Raw genomic sequence first — 15,492 nt, 5'->3', positions numbered from 1 at the left:
AATTTTATTTCTCACATACACATAGATACAGAGTTCGAATGCTTTGAAATGAAATGCTTTTTACGACAGCCCGGCATGAGCAAATAGAATGAGGAGAAAAATAATCCAAGAAAAAAAGAAGGTAGATAAATAAAAAGTATAAACTATATAAAGTATAAAATATATTAAGATAGGTGGGGGGGTATATACAAGGATGCGTATGACAGTAAACAGTAAAATTTAAGGCGATTGACGTGATTGTCCTTAAAGTGACCGTGTGTGGTATGGCATGGTATAAAGTGCACTGTGCAAGTCCAGAGTTAAAGTGATAGTCCAGTGATTAAAGTGATTAAAGTGTCATAGTGCAAAAAAACTAAAATTGTGCAGAAAAAGTGTGAAGATGGAAAGAGTGGACCATTTCTAGATCCTGGGTGTTTCCTGGTTTAAACTCCGAATGGCCTGCAGGAAGAAGCTTCTCCTTATTCTTTCTGTATTTGCTTTCAAGAAGCGGAAGTGTTTCCCTGAACGCAACAAAGAGAGTCCATTGTAGGGATGGCTGAGGTCCTTTACAATCTTCCTGGATCTGGCCCGGCACTGCATGCTGTAGATGTCCTGCAGGTCAGGGAGCTCGGTGTACATTCAGCTGAACGCACCAACCTCAGGAGGGCTCGCCTGTCCTGCATAGTGCTGTTCCCGATCCAGGAAGTGATGTTACCCGTCTCTCAATGGTACAGGTGTAGAAACTCTTTAGTACCTCAGAGGGTAGTTTAAAGTCCCTTAAGCGTCTCAGATGGTACAGACGCTGCCGGGCCTTTTTCACCAGGGTGTCGATGTGACAGGACACAAGACTGTGTGATGTGAACACCTAAGTACCGGAAACTGTCTGCTCTCTTCACTGGGGTCCCGTTGATGTTTGATGTTGGTATGACCACTCCTACTTCGTGCTGAAGTCTACTATCAACTCCTTAGTCTTGCTGATGTTCAGGAAAAGGTTGTTCTCCTGGCACCATCTCGCCAGGTTTTTAACCTCCTGTAGGTAGGCCGTCTCATCGTTGTTGGAGATCAGGCCCACCACAACAGTGTCGTCAGCAATCTTGATGATGGTGGTGGAGTTGGAAGTGGCCACACAGTCAAGTGTGTACAGTGAGTACAGCAGGGGGCTCAGAACACAACCATGGGGAGCTCCAGTGCTGAGGGTGAAGGTGGATGAGGTGTGTTTGCCCGGCTTGTAAGTCTGTCTGTCAGGAAGTTAGAAATCCATTGACACAGCGGCAGGCTCGTTGTGTGTAGAAGATTTGTGATGGCGTCCTCAGTAGAACAGTTCTGGCGGTACGCGATCTGTAGAGGGTCCAGGTATCTGGTAGTGTTGTAGTGATAAAGTCTCTGACCAGTCTTTCAAAGCACTTCATTACTACTGAGGTCAAGGCTACAAGGCGGTAGTCGTTGAGGCAGGCAGGCTGGAGCTTCTTATATATATATATATATATATATATATATATATATAATTTTTTAAAAGTTTACAACTTTTGTTTTGTTGTTTTTCTTCTTAAGCTATTTCTTTGTTGTTTGTAGTGCTTTGTATTCTTGTCATCTTACAAAGGCCTGCAACATTTGTGCTACACTATACAAGTAGCCCCCGACTTACGAAATAGATAGGGACCGGAAAAGGTTTTGTAAGTCAATTATTCGTAAGTTGAGAAGAGTGAGACTTATGTTTCTCGGTCCCACTATGCATGCCTGCCAGGCGTTATTCTTCTTTTCCGTCTTTTTGCGGTGTTGTTAAATCTGAAAAGCGCACGCGGATTTCGAACGTTTTCTTGAATATATTATGTTGTTTTTTTTTCTTTTTTGGGTGGCTATGGTCGTGTTCTTATTTCCGAAAATTCGTAAGTTGGGGGTTTGTAGGTTTGGGGCTAACTGTATTGGTATTTGGACATGTCTACATCAACATTTATCAAAAACCACAATTGTCATATTAGTTGGAGATATGTATGCTTTTGATAACAATGGATTCATAACACCTTTACCTCATTTCCCTACACCTTTATTTTTGCACAATTTGTCATTTAAATTAAACCCGTCTCTACTCACTACATCATATTGCCACATTTATGCACGTGTATGTATGCTGTGTACATGTATTTTGCACAATGACAATAAAATTTAATCTAATCTATGCAGGCCCATTTTATTTTTTATTTTGTTATTGCACCCCTAAGCAGCAGTACATACATATACAGTGGAACCTCGGTAACCGAAGTCACTCAATACGTATAATTCAGAATACGAATAGTCATTCACCAAAATCTTTGTAATTTTGAGGACGTTGGTTCTTCTGTCATGCAACCCGCACGCTTTCCCACATCAGAAAGTTTAGTCAGCATCTTGAATTAATTGTGATAGTCTTAGTGCTGCTTATCACTGTGTCTTTGTTTCGTTAATACTACAGTACAGTATTATTTGCATCAACAGCAACACAAACAGCTGGAAGAGGCTCTGTCGGGAGGAGAGGATGAGGAGAGAAAGAGGAAGTTGACAACGGCAGAACTCTGCAATGTGGCTAAAGGTGCAGCAATTTGTGAAGAATCACCCTGATAAAGCAGCAGCAATCAGAGCAATAAACTTGTTTAATAACATTGCTATGTTTTAAAAAGTCGCCAAAAGCAACACATTTTTTAAGAAAGTTTAAAAAGTGGATAAAGTTGAAAAAGGCGAAAGTAGTTTAAGCAGTGAAACAAAGGAAAGTGTATCAAAAAAGAGAAAAATAACATATAACAGTAATAAGGATAATAGTTTACCCGACATCATAATGGAAGGAGATTCTCCTTCCAAACAATAATTCTTCTCCTCCTCCAAACATCATCTCCTGAAATCAGGAATGTGTCTGTTCTCAGTCATGTTTACATCGCTGACTCCTTCTGTCTCATCCACGTTACCCCCATACTTCTTGTTACCTTCTGCCTTGCGCATTGTGAGCTTCGCAAACTAGCCTATTTCTGTAGTGTGTGAGAGCCAGGAAATGATACACCAATGGTATATTGAAAAAGCCACGCAATGACAGGAAATAGGCTGAAGGGCTGAAAACGGTGCAGAATGAGAAGAAAAAATATTGACATTTCACAAAATAGATTAAAACTAAAGTAACTAAAAAAAACTGAAGTAGTTAAGTATTGATACCAGAAAAATCTACTTAAGTACAGTATTTGTACTTCATTACTTCCCACCTCTGGAGATGGATCAATTTGATTGATTAGATCAATCAAACCTAACCACTTTGAATTATCCACATCAAACAACTCATTTGGAGCCTATAATTTATTAAGTGACAAGCAGATGAATCTATACATCCTGTGTATTTTGCCGTGTGTATGTTATGGGATGCATTGTTTTGTTTATAGTGCTTGAAGTGTGAAGGAAGAGCCTAATCTGGATAGAGCAGTAATTTTCCACTGGAGTCATCTTTCCAGGGTTTGCGAACTCTTCCAGTTGTTTGCCATTGGAGGGAAGAAAAATAAATTCTGAGTAGCAACAAATTGTTTTGAAGTTGCTGTCCCTCTTGTTAACAAAGTATGTTTAATTCCCAGAAGGATGTTTGATGGAAATTAAACTTTTGTCAAATACCAAGCAAGTGGGTCATGGAGGTTAGAAACATTCAGACACACGTTTGTGCCATCAAGTAAAAAAAAAATTTCTTTTTAACTAAAAAGTTTTTTTTTCACAAGGAATTAAAGACCTGTTGATTTTCAACTGTAAATAAAAGAAATAAACTGATTATACAGATTGAGAGCAGCAGGTCCCATACAAACAATGGTTTCTCCGTATTACTCTATCTACTAGAATAATATCCACCGCATCCACTATGTCACAGTCTGTGAAATACTGGAAAGTTTCTACAGCGCACTAGACAGGGAGGTGGAAAAGCTTGAAACAGTCAAAGCCTGGCCAAACTTGCTGAGAGAACGCTTCGGTGCGGCTTTTCATCATGTTCTGTGTGGTTTTTTGGATCTCCACGTCCCTGCGGCTGCCGGAATAATGGGCCCCCATCCTCTTAACTTCGACATCGCTGTGTGTTTGCCGCTAGCTGTCTAGCGAGCTCTGTCAGGACAGGCTGACAGCAGTGTGTGAGCAGCCTGTGTGTGTGCCAGCCTAGGTTGAGGCGTCACAGAGCCAGGTGTCATTGTAAAGCATCACTGAAGCCCATCAGTGACAACCAACACTGCGATGTAGTGGAAGGATGCTGCTGGGTGGCGAACAACCATGTTTCTCTTTTCATCTTAGGGAAAATTGCCTCCCCTGGCCAAGCTGGGACTGTGAAGTGTGTGTGTGTGTGTGTGTGTGTGTGTGCGCGTGGGGTTCAAGAAAGAGCTTTCCTGATCTGTTCCTGATTAGTTGAGACAGAATCTATATATGTGTGTATAAATATATGCACAGATGCGTGTTGGTGTGAGATGAAGTGGTAGAAGCACAAAAATGCAGGGGTGAAACAACCTGCATCCTTCTCACTACGTTCTGTGGTGAACTCTGTTACTTGTATAATGAACACAGTGGCTCGGTGTCAGCCTTCGGCATCACAGATATGTAAAGCAGCTATGCTGAATATAAAGTGAGAGGCAGGGACCTTAGGAGCTATTTGGAAAAGAAACCAGGATTTGAAGGCACAGTGGTATGTATTTATTCAACAACAACACTGTCAATAACTGAGGAGCAAAAAATATGCAGTGTCTAATTGGAACATTCTTAGGTCACATAGGAAAAACACAAGGATTTCTCTGCCCCTTTAATCCCTATTAGAACTGTCACCCTTCTGAAATTGAAATTCATTTTGTATCAATATATTAATTCGGCTGTCAAAATTAACGTGCTAATAACATGTTAACGCAAATTAATTTTAATGCCACTAATTTGATGATTAATGCAGCACGCATTTCTGATCATTATTGTAAAAATATTTTTTTAAATAAATATAAAAGAGGCAAAATTAAAACCTTCAACACAATACACATTTATTCATAATGTCATTTTTTTACTTGTATATATATATATAAACATTTTCATCACTAAACATTTGTTTTACTAATGCGCCACATCTCAATTCAAGCACCGAAATCCGCCATGATGCGCACATTTAAACCGACAAATGCGACATCCTCATAATCCTCATAATGCTAAATGAACATAAATTACTCTGACTTTTTTGATGCTACAGATAAGAGCAATAAATCATACAAATCTGTAAAGGGTCCACTTTTATTTGTATATACTCATAATAACAACAACAAAACGCTGTGCTTTTGTGAAACAAAGAAATCAGACAGACTGCGCTCTCTTGACATCTCTTTTCACAGACACAAATAATACAACCTGAAACTCAACTTAATAACCTGAATATTTGCCTTACATGCCCAATAAATACATGAATAGAAAGCTTGAAATGTCATCTTCTAAATAAACAATTTCACAATAAAAAGAAACAATCTTATTTATAAGTCGAACAATTAAGTAGAACATATTTTTACAGAATTAAATAATTAACATAAAGCAAACACACACACAAATGTCAATAACAATAAACTGCCTTAAGAAAAAACAACAAGCAATTGTATGTGTTAAAGGGGTATAAAAGTTTTAGTAAAAATAATTAACGTTTTATTTATATTTACCATATCTGTGAATTTATCATTAGTGTGTGTGTGTGTGTGTGTGTGTGTGTGTGTGTGTGTGTGTGTGTGTGTGTGTGTGTGTGATATCTACAAAAACATTTGACTTTTACACTAAATTAATACATTGTAATTGATTGTTTCGGTTTGTGGAAACAGTCACATATATAACTATAAGGTTTTTGGTGGGAGAAAATCCTCATACAATATTCAGTGAATGCCACACTAAAAGGATATTCAACAATCCGAAACAAAAAAAAACTTGTTCTGATGTACAGATGCAGGCATATTTTAAGAGCTTATGATTATGGATTTTGTTTCATGTCGATGACTAGCTATGGTTACTTCTTATACCAGAGCCACCTACACTGCAGTCTGCGCCTACTCCATGATTGATTCGGATTGTCACAGCACTCCTGCCTGGTGCCTTCTCACACACCACGTAAAGAATTCCACTGTCACGCCGTCCTTCCCGGGCATTGTTTGACATCAAAGCGTGGTGGGGCACATTATCATTTTTAATCAGCAGCTGTGAGCCACGCTGGCACAGGATGCCTTCGGCCCCCCATGCGCCCATTACCCTCTCGCCTCCAGGAAAGCCAAACAAAACGGCTCCCTTTGAGTGCGCGAAGTGACCTGTCACTGGAAATTAGCGAGACCCCCTTTCGGCTCGCGCCATTGCCACTTGGCACTGGCTCGTCCACAGGATCTCTTTTCATCTCATTTGCAGATGGGCAGATGGGGAGTAATGAGAGCCGGGCTCAGCTTGTTACCCTTGTGCGTTCCCTTCAAACCTCAAACAATTAAAGAACACACCGCAGGAGAGGGCGCTTTAGCCAACATTACTCGTAAAGCTAATGCCATTCATCATCATAAACTAATTGGAAGGATGGTGTTTATAGTTAATGAACATAAAGTACATAAAAAAGAGTGACTTCAGAGGGAGTGCTGGCCATGACCCTTGACCTGGACCTGCATTTAAAGAAGCAGATGAATATCTCTTCTTTCTCAACAGACCGAGCATGAAAGCAGCTGCCGCAACACAAAGGATGAACAACAATGGCTGACGTGAAAGAGGGTGCCAGAGCACACTGAGCTAAAACAAATGTGAGTGCTACACACAGAGCCAATCTAACACACCGTGCAGTGCAGCAGGAGGCTCAGACATTTTGTTTGTTTTCTCTGGCACTGTGAATATGCTCAATGAGACATGGTTCCATGGAACGAGGACTGAAAACATTATAATACACTATTCAAAAAGGGCTGTGGGATGCTGAATTTAGACAATCAGACATATTTCTAATTCCTTATAGGTTTTTTCTTCTTCAGATCCGGTCTGAGCTTTAGCATTGTTATAATAAGTGTGATTAAAGTCCATAAGCCATGAGATTTATCGAATCTACTTTGATATTTTTGGTTGAGAGAAGATGCTCAATGGTGACGATGCTCACCTGCTGCTTTACAGCTACTGTGTTAATGTCAGAAGTGGGCAGAATTTTTATTGTTCTTCCTGTGTCCATGTGGGTTTCCTTCCAACTTCTCAGGTTTCCTCTCACCTTCCACAAAGTAAAGTGATAGCATCAATTGTAGCTTGTTAGTTGCTGTTATATTCATTACATTACTTTTTAAACACACTTGAGTAAATCAATTTCTTAAATTAAAAGTAACCTTGTGCAGAAAGAATTAGGGCGAAGAATCATTACAACTAATAATCTAACCTGCATATTGACTTAAACAAAATTGTAATATTAGTTAGATCTAAAGTTTTCCACAATCAAGACAGATTTAAATGAAAGAGAGAGAGGCTAAAAGAGACAGAAAGGGTGTTTCAGGTTCTAAAACTTGTGGTATGGGTGGATGTTTAAATAAGGAAAACTCCAGTCAAAATATAATTTTATTTTGACTATACTAAGTAGAGGATTTGCTTCACTAAATTGACCTTACTGTATATGTGAATGTGTGTGGAGATGTGCATGCATGCATGGTCTCCAGAGATTGGACTGGTTTTCATTCAGGGTGTGTTCCTGCATTGCACCCAGTATTCCGAGGATAGTCTCCAGATCCACTACAACCATGATGAAGAATGATAAATGAGTAAGACTTCATATTGTACCACTGCTCATCTAAAATATACTTGTTGACAAATTTGGCAAAATACTTGCAGTTTAAACAATACAAGTTAGGATACATGGGGTCAAAGACACAACTGACATATATGTGCTGTGTTGACATGGATCTTTAACACGGTTTTATGTGAAGGACAGGTTAGACATAAATATGCTTCAGCTACCCACATTTACTGCTCACATGTGAGCTCGATTGCTCCGCTTTGGAAAACACGTGCCATCTGCTAAAATGTGTGTGTTACGGGCTCATTAAAACTTCACCATGACAGAGATGCTCTTTCTCTCTTCTTCAGCCATTTACAGAGACTTTTTCAAGTTTTGAATACTCTACTTAACATGGGCATGGACAAATACTGACACCTTATGCAAATGTATGTTTATTATTAGTGAATGCATACGCACACAGAGCATGAAGACCAAAAATACTTGTAAATGTTTGAGAGTAAATATGGTGTTTTAAATCATCAGGACACCAAACGGAACATTTGCCATGTTTCCACATAGATGGTTTTAATTGCCGGATGTGTGCATCCTGGCGGATTTTGGTGCTTGCTTTGAGACTTGGTGCATCAGTAAAACAAATGTTTAGTGCTAAAAATGTTTTTATAAATATTTATATTTGAGTAAAGAAAGGACATTTTGAATAAATGTGTGTTGCGTTAAAGGTTTTCATTTTGCCTCTTTTATATTTATTTAAAAATTTCAAACTTGTTAATTTCAACAAATATATATATATATATATATATATATATATATATATATATATATATATATAGATAGATAGATAGATAGATAGATAGATAGATAGATAGATAGATAGATAGATAGATAAATATATATAGATATAGATATAGATATAGATATAAATATATATAGAATGCCATAATATATTAATCTTTATATACTGTAAGTAAATGGTTATAAAAGCAGAACATTTTATTTAAACAGCATACTCTTATGTGGCTTACATTTTTCATGTTTATTTTTTTTCATGCACTGAGCCCATTGTCTTTATACATTATACATTTATAGATGCATAGAAAGAAGGTGCATGCTACTTTATACAGAAAATCTAACAATGGTATTGAATGGAAGGTGTGGAGGCCAGGCTGCTTCATACCACTGTGGGATTTTATCTCTCACAACACAGCTCAGATCTCAACCGCAACCTCTAGAACCAGACTGCCTCAAACTGGCCTTTCAAACAGCAGCAATCCAGAGGTGCTGTATCAGATCAGATCTTAGGAAGCTTATCAACTTCAGCTGAAATCGAACAAAGAAGTGCATATTCTTGTTTATGCGTCATTTCCTCGTTTCAAGGCTCTTTCCCCACCTCCTTCTTTCTTATTTACTTTTAAATGTTAAACCTTTGAAGTGCTTCAAAGACAAGGTGCAATAGTTGGATGGGGTTTGTCTGGTATTCCTGTACCACCATTTTTAGATAGCCAGATATGGGTTACTTAGAATGAAAAATAATAAACTAGTGTTGAGTATGAGGACCAGTTATCATGTTCAATCCAATTAATATGATTATTCCTGTAATGTTTCCAAAAAATAGGCATAATAAGTGCATATAGCATAGGTGATGAACTTTTGAACTTTTCAGGGCCTTGACAGCGTATGTGATTTCATGTTTTTATGACCAAAATACAAATGACTGTCAACTGACAGTAATTAATACACACTACTGATGAAAGGCCTAGAGGATTTTCCTGTATACATTGCTGTTGTTCCCATCATTCACTCCATTACTCTTTCCTGTGCCATCTCATGATCTCCAGTCCTCACACAGACGAACTGAAAGAGAGAGACAGCCGAGCAAGCATCCTGCCTGTCAGACTTTAAAGCAAAGGAAGGAGACTGCTTTCTCTTTATGGCCTGCAAGCTCTCCCAGATAAGACCAGAAGGCCCAGGACAAGCAGAAAGAAACCCAGCTGGACAATTTTAGGGGGGGTTTGTGGGGGGGTGTTCTTCCACCAAGAGACTTCTGAAGTTCTGATAAAGGCAAACAAGAAAAGTCACCCACATACTTTTGCCATATTTTATTTCCTGTTCTGTCATTACTGATAGAATAATGAGAAAGATAAGTTCTCAGCAACATTACTGATGTTTCAGTACACATGCAGAGATTGGACTTAAAATGAGCAGGGGGCTTGTGCCAGTAAGATTATAGAAATCGGTGAATATTATAATATACATACTTTAAAAACAGCAGGCCAAACTGTCATTAAAGAATGGCTTGAAAGGCAACGTCAAAAGGCAGTTCTGTCAAGGCTCCATCAAAATGGGGCTAAAATCGATGTAACCATAGCACTGTATATGAACAAAGTCAAGCCATAAATAGTTTAGTAGGAAATCAACTACTAGTCAAGAGAATTAACTTGTTCTTGAGTTAATGGCAGTGCTAATGCCGGGATCAAAACAGTGAGTTTTGGTTTGACTGGAAAATCTTTGGCAGCTCCTGTAGCATAAGTCTAAAAGAGCATAGGGGGTCAGCCTTTCAAGCATAACAAGAGAGAAGAGCTGAGATAGAATACCTCAGATCTCTTGTTCTTTCTCAAGCATATCTGAGAGAATACCTCAGATCTATTGCTTTCTCCCTCACTTTTTCTCTCTATCACCCTGACTCTCCAGCTGGTCAGGGTCACGCCGGCACAGCCATCTTCATATCTTGCGATTAGCCTGTGTGCCTCAAAAGGAAGGCTTTGAAGTGACACCAAAGTCAGCCTCTTACATCTCTCATCTAGGGGGTTTCTTTTAACACCAGAGGACCGACATTTCAAGCTTTTCTCTCTTTGTGTGCAGGCTGCTTTGAATTCTTTTTTTTTAAACACTAATTTTAACATCTTCAAGGCAGAGGCTAAACCTCATAGTTAAGATTCCTCTCTTTGACATCTTCCTTTGGAGCCAAACAAGCGTTCAAATGTAGCGGAGCTTCAAAAACTATGAAGGAGCGTTGACTAAGTTTGATAATCTTTTTCACTGGCTTTTGGCACGCTTTTTTGTTGTTGTATATATATATATATATATATATATATATATATATATATATATATATATATATATTAATGATAATCAAGCCAATTATGTCCAATTATAAACAGGTGATAACTTTCCATGACATGCACACATTATCTCCCACATGTTTATTGTTCCAATTCATATTAATGGCTGGGCAGCATGTAGCTCCAAAAAACCATTTAACAACCAGTAAAATGGAGGTTTGGTTCATAATTTTTCAAAACTAAAATTGATTTAGTCCTATAGAGCAGCTGGCTCAGGTTTCTTTTTTCCCTGAAACTGCTGACAAGTCCTTGAGCAAGACCTTACCCTCAAATAAGCTCCAGGGAGACCTCAGCCAGGCTTCCTAGCTTAAAGCATCTCACATCAAGTGTGTATGCCATTTTGCTACTGAGCTAACAGAATTTAAATTAATATTGCAGGATAAAGATACATCCCCAGAGGAAATATAAGAACTACAATCATAATTTAAACAAACATGTTTACTTGACGTTCTTAACCAAAACACTTTTTGTTTCCCTTAAATTTTTTATAAACTGGGTGACAATTTCCTACTTATATACAGTATATATATATATATATATATATATATATATATATATATATATATATATATATATATATATATATATATATATATATATATACACAGTGGAACCCGGTTATGTCGATGTCCTAGGGGGTCGCCAAAAAGCATCGAGGTAACCGATGATCGAGATAAACAAAAATCAAAATGGCGGCAATACATTAACGTGCTTGAAATTTCTTTATGTACATGATGTGCGTTAATAAATGAGAATGTGCATGCACGTGTTTTTGAAGGTTTTTTTTACACAACAGCGTTGCCGCGATTTGTTTGATGAAGACATGCTATAAAAATACATACAGTACATGTTTATCTGTCAGGAATCCACCTGCCACGCCTCCTTCGGCCCCCTTCAGCGTGTCAGGTGTTTTCTCGGCCGCTTTCTCTGAAGCTCCCGGCTTCGATCACGCACATATGGTGCTCGTTTATCATCATCACCAGCTCCTATTTAAACTTCCACACACTCACTGTCCGTTATTGGTGGTATATGTTGGTTCACGGCGGTCGTTGTTATCGCTCATGCGTATCCCGGTACGTGTCTTCCCACCGGCACTCTCTCAACGCCTGCGCTTTTCTTCCCAAAGCGCATCGCGGATATATATATTATATTGGTATATACTGGTATAGAGTACTATATTGGTATAGCCACCAAAACCATCACATAATTTTTTTTATGTCATGCACAAAACTGGTCAATTCATTTCCCTTCAACTCTTAACCTTCAGTTATGTATCTAATGGTTGAATAACATACATTTGGAGACCTAAATTTAGCTATAAAGACCGTTTTGGCTCTTTGATCGCCATCTTTCATGTACATGAAAAGTTAAAACACAGTAAGGTTTATAATAAAATTGGGACATTAGACCATTAGGCAATTGAAACCTATAACATCATAGGTAAAACCCTAGAAATAATACAATTTGCCCCCAAACCAGCATCTTCCTGTCATCTTTTTTTCATTTACCCACTCCTACAGACAATCAGCAAGGGTTGATTTTTCTTGTTTTGCTGGGAAGATTTAGCAGTTCACACACTGGCATAATCTCCTGGTTTGTTTAGACCAGCCTCCACCCTAGCAAGAACTGAGCACAGAGGTTCACTTTCTTTTCATTCTTCTTTTTAAAGCCTTCTCCTCCCCCTCTCTTCTGCTTACCACTATCCTTTACCAACCAAAACACTGATTTTCACACAAATGCTTTCTCTCTCCCTCTTTCTGTACCTTCCCCTCTCTATACGATCCTCTTTCAGTCTACCCTTATCATATAATCCATTACCACTGCCCAGATTTTGAACTTTCAAATGCTTTCAAGTGATCTCTTTCTCACTCTTTCTTTATGTACCTCCATGTTCTGTCTTTAAAGACTAGTGTGTGGCCGAGTGCCTCATGTAAGCTGAGTGTGATCGTCTGATCTCTGTCCAAGCCGATTCGACTCAGCAGTGGGTCTGGTTCCTGGGACTAGAGAAATAGTTGGTTGATGTTGCTCAAACCCCTGAACATTGCTTTCCACAGAGTTGCATGACATCATATACAGAGAATGCTTAAGGGGAAGGGGCAACTCCTATCCAATCACCCACTCTAATAAACACATAATTCCTATTTCTGAAGTTTACTTGTTTGTACTGTATACGGCCAGAATAGTTTTTTATAGCGGTTGTTCTTAAATTATGGTCTGTAGAACCCCTTGGGATCTATGAAGCATACCCATTGGGTTTTTTGATTTGTTGTGGTGATGGAAATCACATCATATGGTCCCTTGAATTCATTTTAGAAAAACTGTTATAACGTAAAAAACATGTAGGTGTACAGGTTTACTTTTAAAAGCTGCTCTCTGAATATTCATTTTATAATTAAACAATGGCAAAAAAAAGTTTGAGAATCCCTGTTTTCAAGTGTAGGCACTCTATTCAGAATTGAAGCATGTATGACCATTTTTGGTTGAGGAATATTTACAACACTCACAATCACTGATTGTTTCCGCATACACAGGAAAGCATTTTGGCTCGCTCACTCTCCCTTCCTCTTTGTACTTCTCTGATCTTCCTAACGTTGTTGATGTGCTCTGTCAGTGTAGCCATCATGCAAGTGTGCATTTTGTTGTTTCTCTTGCTAGGGCATCTCTGCAGCCATACTGTTTAATCACCAGGAGGATGTTTAGATTTCCATTGCACATTGCAGGGAACAAAACATAGCTGCTCCATCTTAGCCCTCCAAACAAGAACCATATGTTTGTCTCTCTTTCCCTCACCACCCCATCTTTTCCTCCCCTTCCAGAGGCCCTCCAACCCGCCTGAGCCAACGCTACCCCCAACTGGCTTTCCATGGGAAACGTGGAGGCCCAGAGATCCAGAAACACATGTGGTTAGCCATAAAAACGGCACATGGACTGTATGCTCTCCCTGCACTCAGCCCCCAACTCTTCAACCCTGCATACCTACCCTCACACAGAAGAAAGAGAACAAGAACAACAGAAGAAATGGGGGTGTGGGGGAAGTGGGGGAAAAAAGCAGCTTTTGAAACAAGGGACCTCATTTATCAAGCTAGATTTGAATAGATTTAATCGTAAATCGTCTGTATGAGGATTCACATCAGAATTTTCTTTTAAAGAAAATCCAGGAAAATTTAGAAATATTCATATTCCAGAGTGTCAGAAAAACATCCACATTAAGGTTCACTAGTTTAGGAACACCGTATAAAATAACATTTGTGAAAACCAGTTGTTTTACATCATTGACATTAATTGAAGATTGGGAAGAAAGCGAGCCAACATAAAACCAATCATTCAATTATGAAGAAATAATGGATGGACTGTTTGCACATAACCAATAGCTGTAAACAAATGCCTCAGATTGTTCTTTTGGCAAATATTAGAAATATAATTGCTGTGTATAATTGTTCTAAAGTGGGCCATTCATCCCTATAGAAGAAGTACATAAGGATGTGAATATTATTAAGTCTTTGCTTTGTCTGGGAAAACCAAACAGCAGGATTCAAAGACATGAAACTTAGTCATTAAGTAGTATACAGGAAATCTAGCAACAAGCTAATAATACCCAACTGGATTATCAAAGCAACCTGCTAGCAACACAATAGCTATCACCTGGAATGTCTGAGCTACCAACTAGTAACAAGTTTATATGTAGGAACGTTCTAAAAACACTATAGTGTCCTCCTGGATTACTGCCACATAACAAGCAACTGGATTGACAATTATAGCAATTATCTCCCTTGTAACCTGCCAAGTTTTCTTAGCAACTAACTAACTACAAACTTGCAACTAATTGGGGTCATACTTAAACCACTCCAAGACACCATAGCAAACACACTGGTCCCCATAAAAGCTACGTAGCAATACATTTGTGAACCAACTATCTACCTTTCACCCAATTGGGAACATGTTGAAACCTTCTGAAAACACTACTGCAACCACATGAAAACCAATAACAGCCACCTAGCAACATTCTAGCAATGATCTGATTTACCTTAGCAGCTGACTAACTGCGATCAAGTAACCAACTGGGATCATTTTGAAACCACGTGGAACCCCATTAAAATAGTGTATGTATATAAAAAGAATAATATTTTTGAAGTGTTTAGTCTTTTAACTGTTCTTTAACTGTCCATAACAATCAAGAATTTGTAAACATTTAGTATATAAACGCTTATATGGCAACTGCCAGGCAAAATAAATGCAATTAATACCTAGCAGTAACATTTATTGTGTTTTATGGGTGCCACTACAAATACAATTAACTATACTTACACATAAAGGTATTTAAAGATTGATAAATGAAGTCCATTGAGATTAAAGGAAATGCTGATGGGTAAAAATCCCAGCAGTATATTGGCAGGAGAAAACAAAAGTGAGTGGCCACATGATGCTTGAACAGGATGCTTTCCCAACAATGGGGATCTTGTTGCAAGACAGTTAATCTCTTTCACTCCATGAGCCTAAGACAAACATCTCCAAAGGAGGAGCTTGGCCTGGGTGTGAAAATTCTGCTGCAACCCCCACAACCTACAATAAGTATCCCCAGAGACACTGTTTCAGTACCTGTCTGTCCTTGTCCTGTGTTCTGCCTTGTGTTAGTTCTGCCCTCAGGGTCTGAAAATCTGTTGTTCT

General features: G+C 38.6%; 1 long non-coding RNA gene across 1 annotated transcript in view; it reads left to right on the top strand.

Moving 5' to 3' along the window:
- LOC310739789 overlaps positions 1-13,866 on the top strand; it is a 57,755-nt gene extending 43,889 nt beyond the window's left edge. Inside the window, exon 3 of the long non-coding RNA XR_014537487.1 lies at positions 13,644-13,866. This is a non-coding gene — a long non-coding RNA (uncharacterized lncRNA). The remainder of the gene's footprint in view (positions 1-13,643) is intronic.
- Positions 13,867-15,492: the final 1,626 nt, after the last annotated feature.

This window comes from Silurus aristotelis (assembly GCF_946808225.1).
Source record: "Silurus aristotelis genome assembly, chromosome: 17".
NCBI classification, from domain to species: domain Eukaryota; kingdom Metazoa; phylum Chordata; class Actinopteri; order Siluriformes; family Siluridae; genus Silurus; species Silurus aristotelis.
The sequence above is the reverse complement of the archived record's forward strand: the minus strand, read 5'-3'. Positions and strand labels throughout refer to the sequence as shown.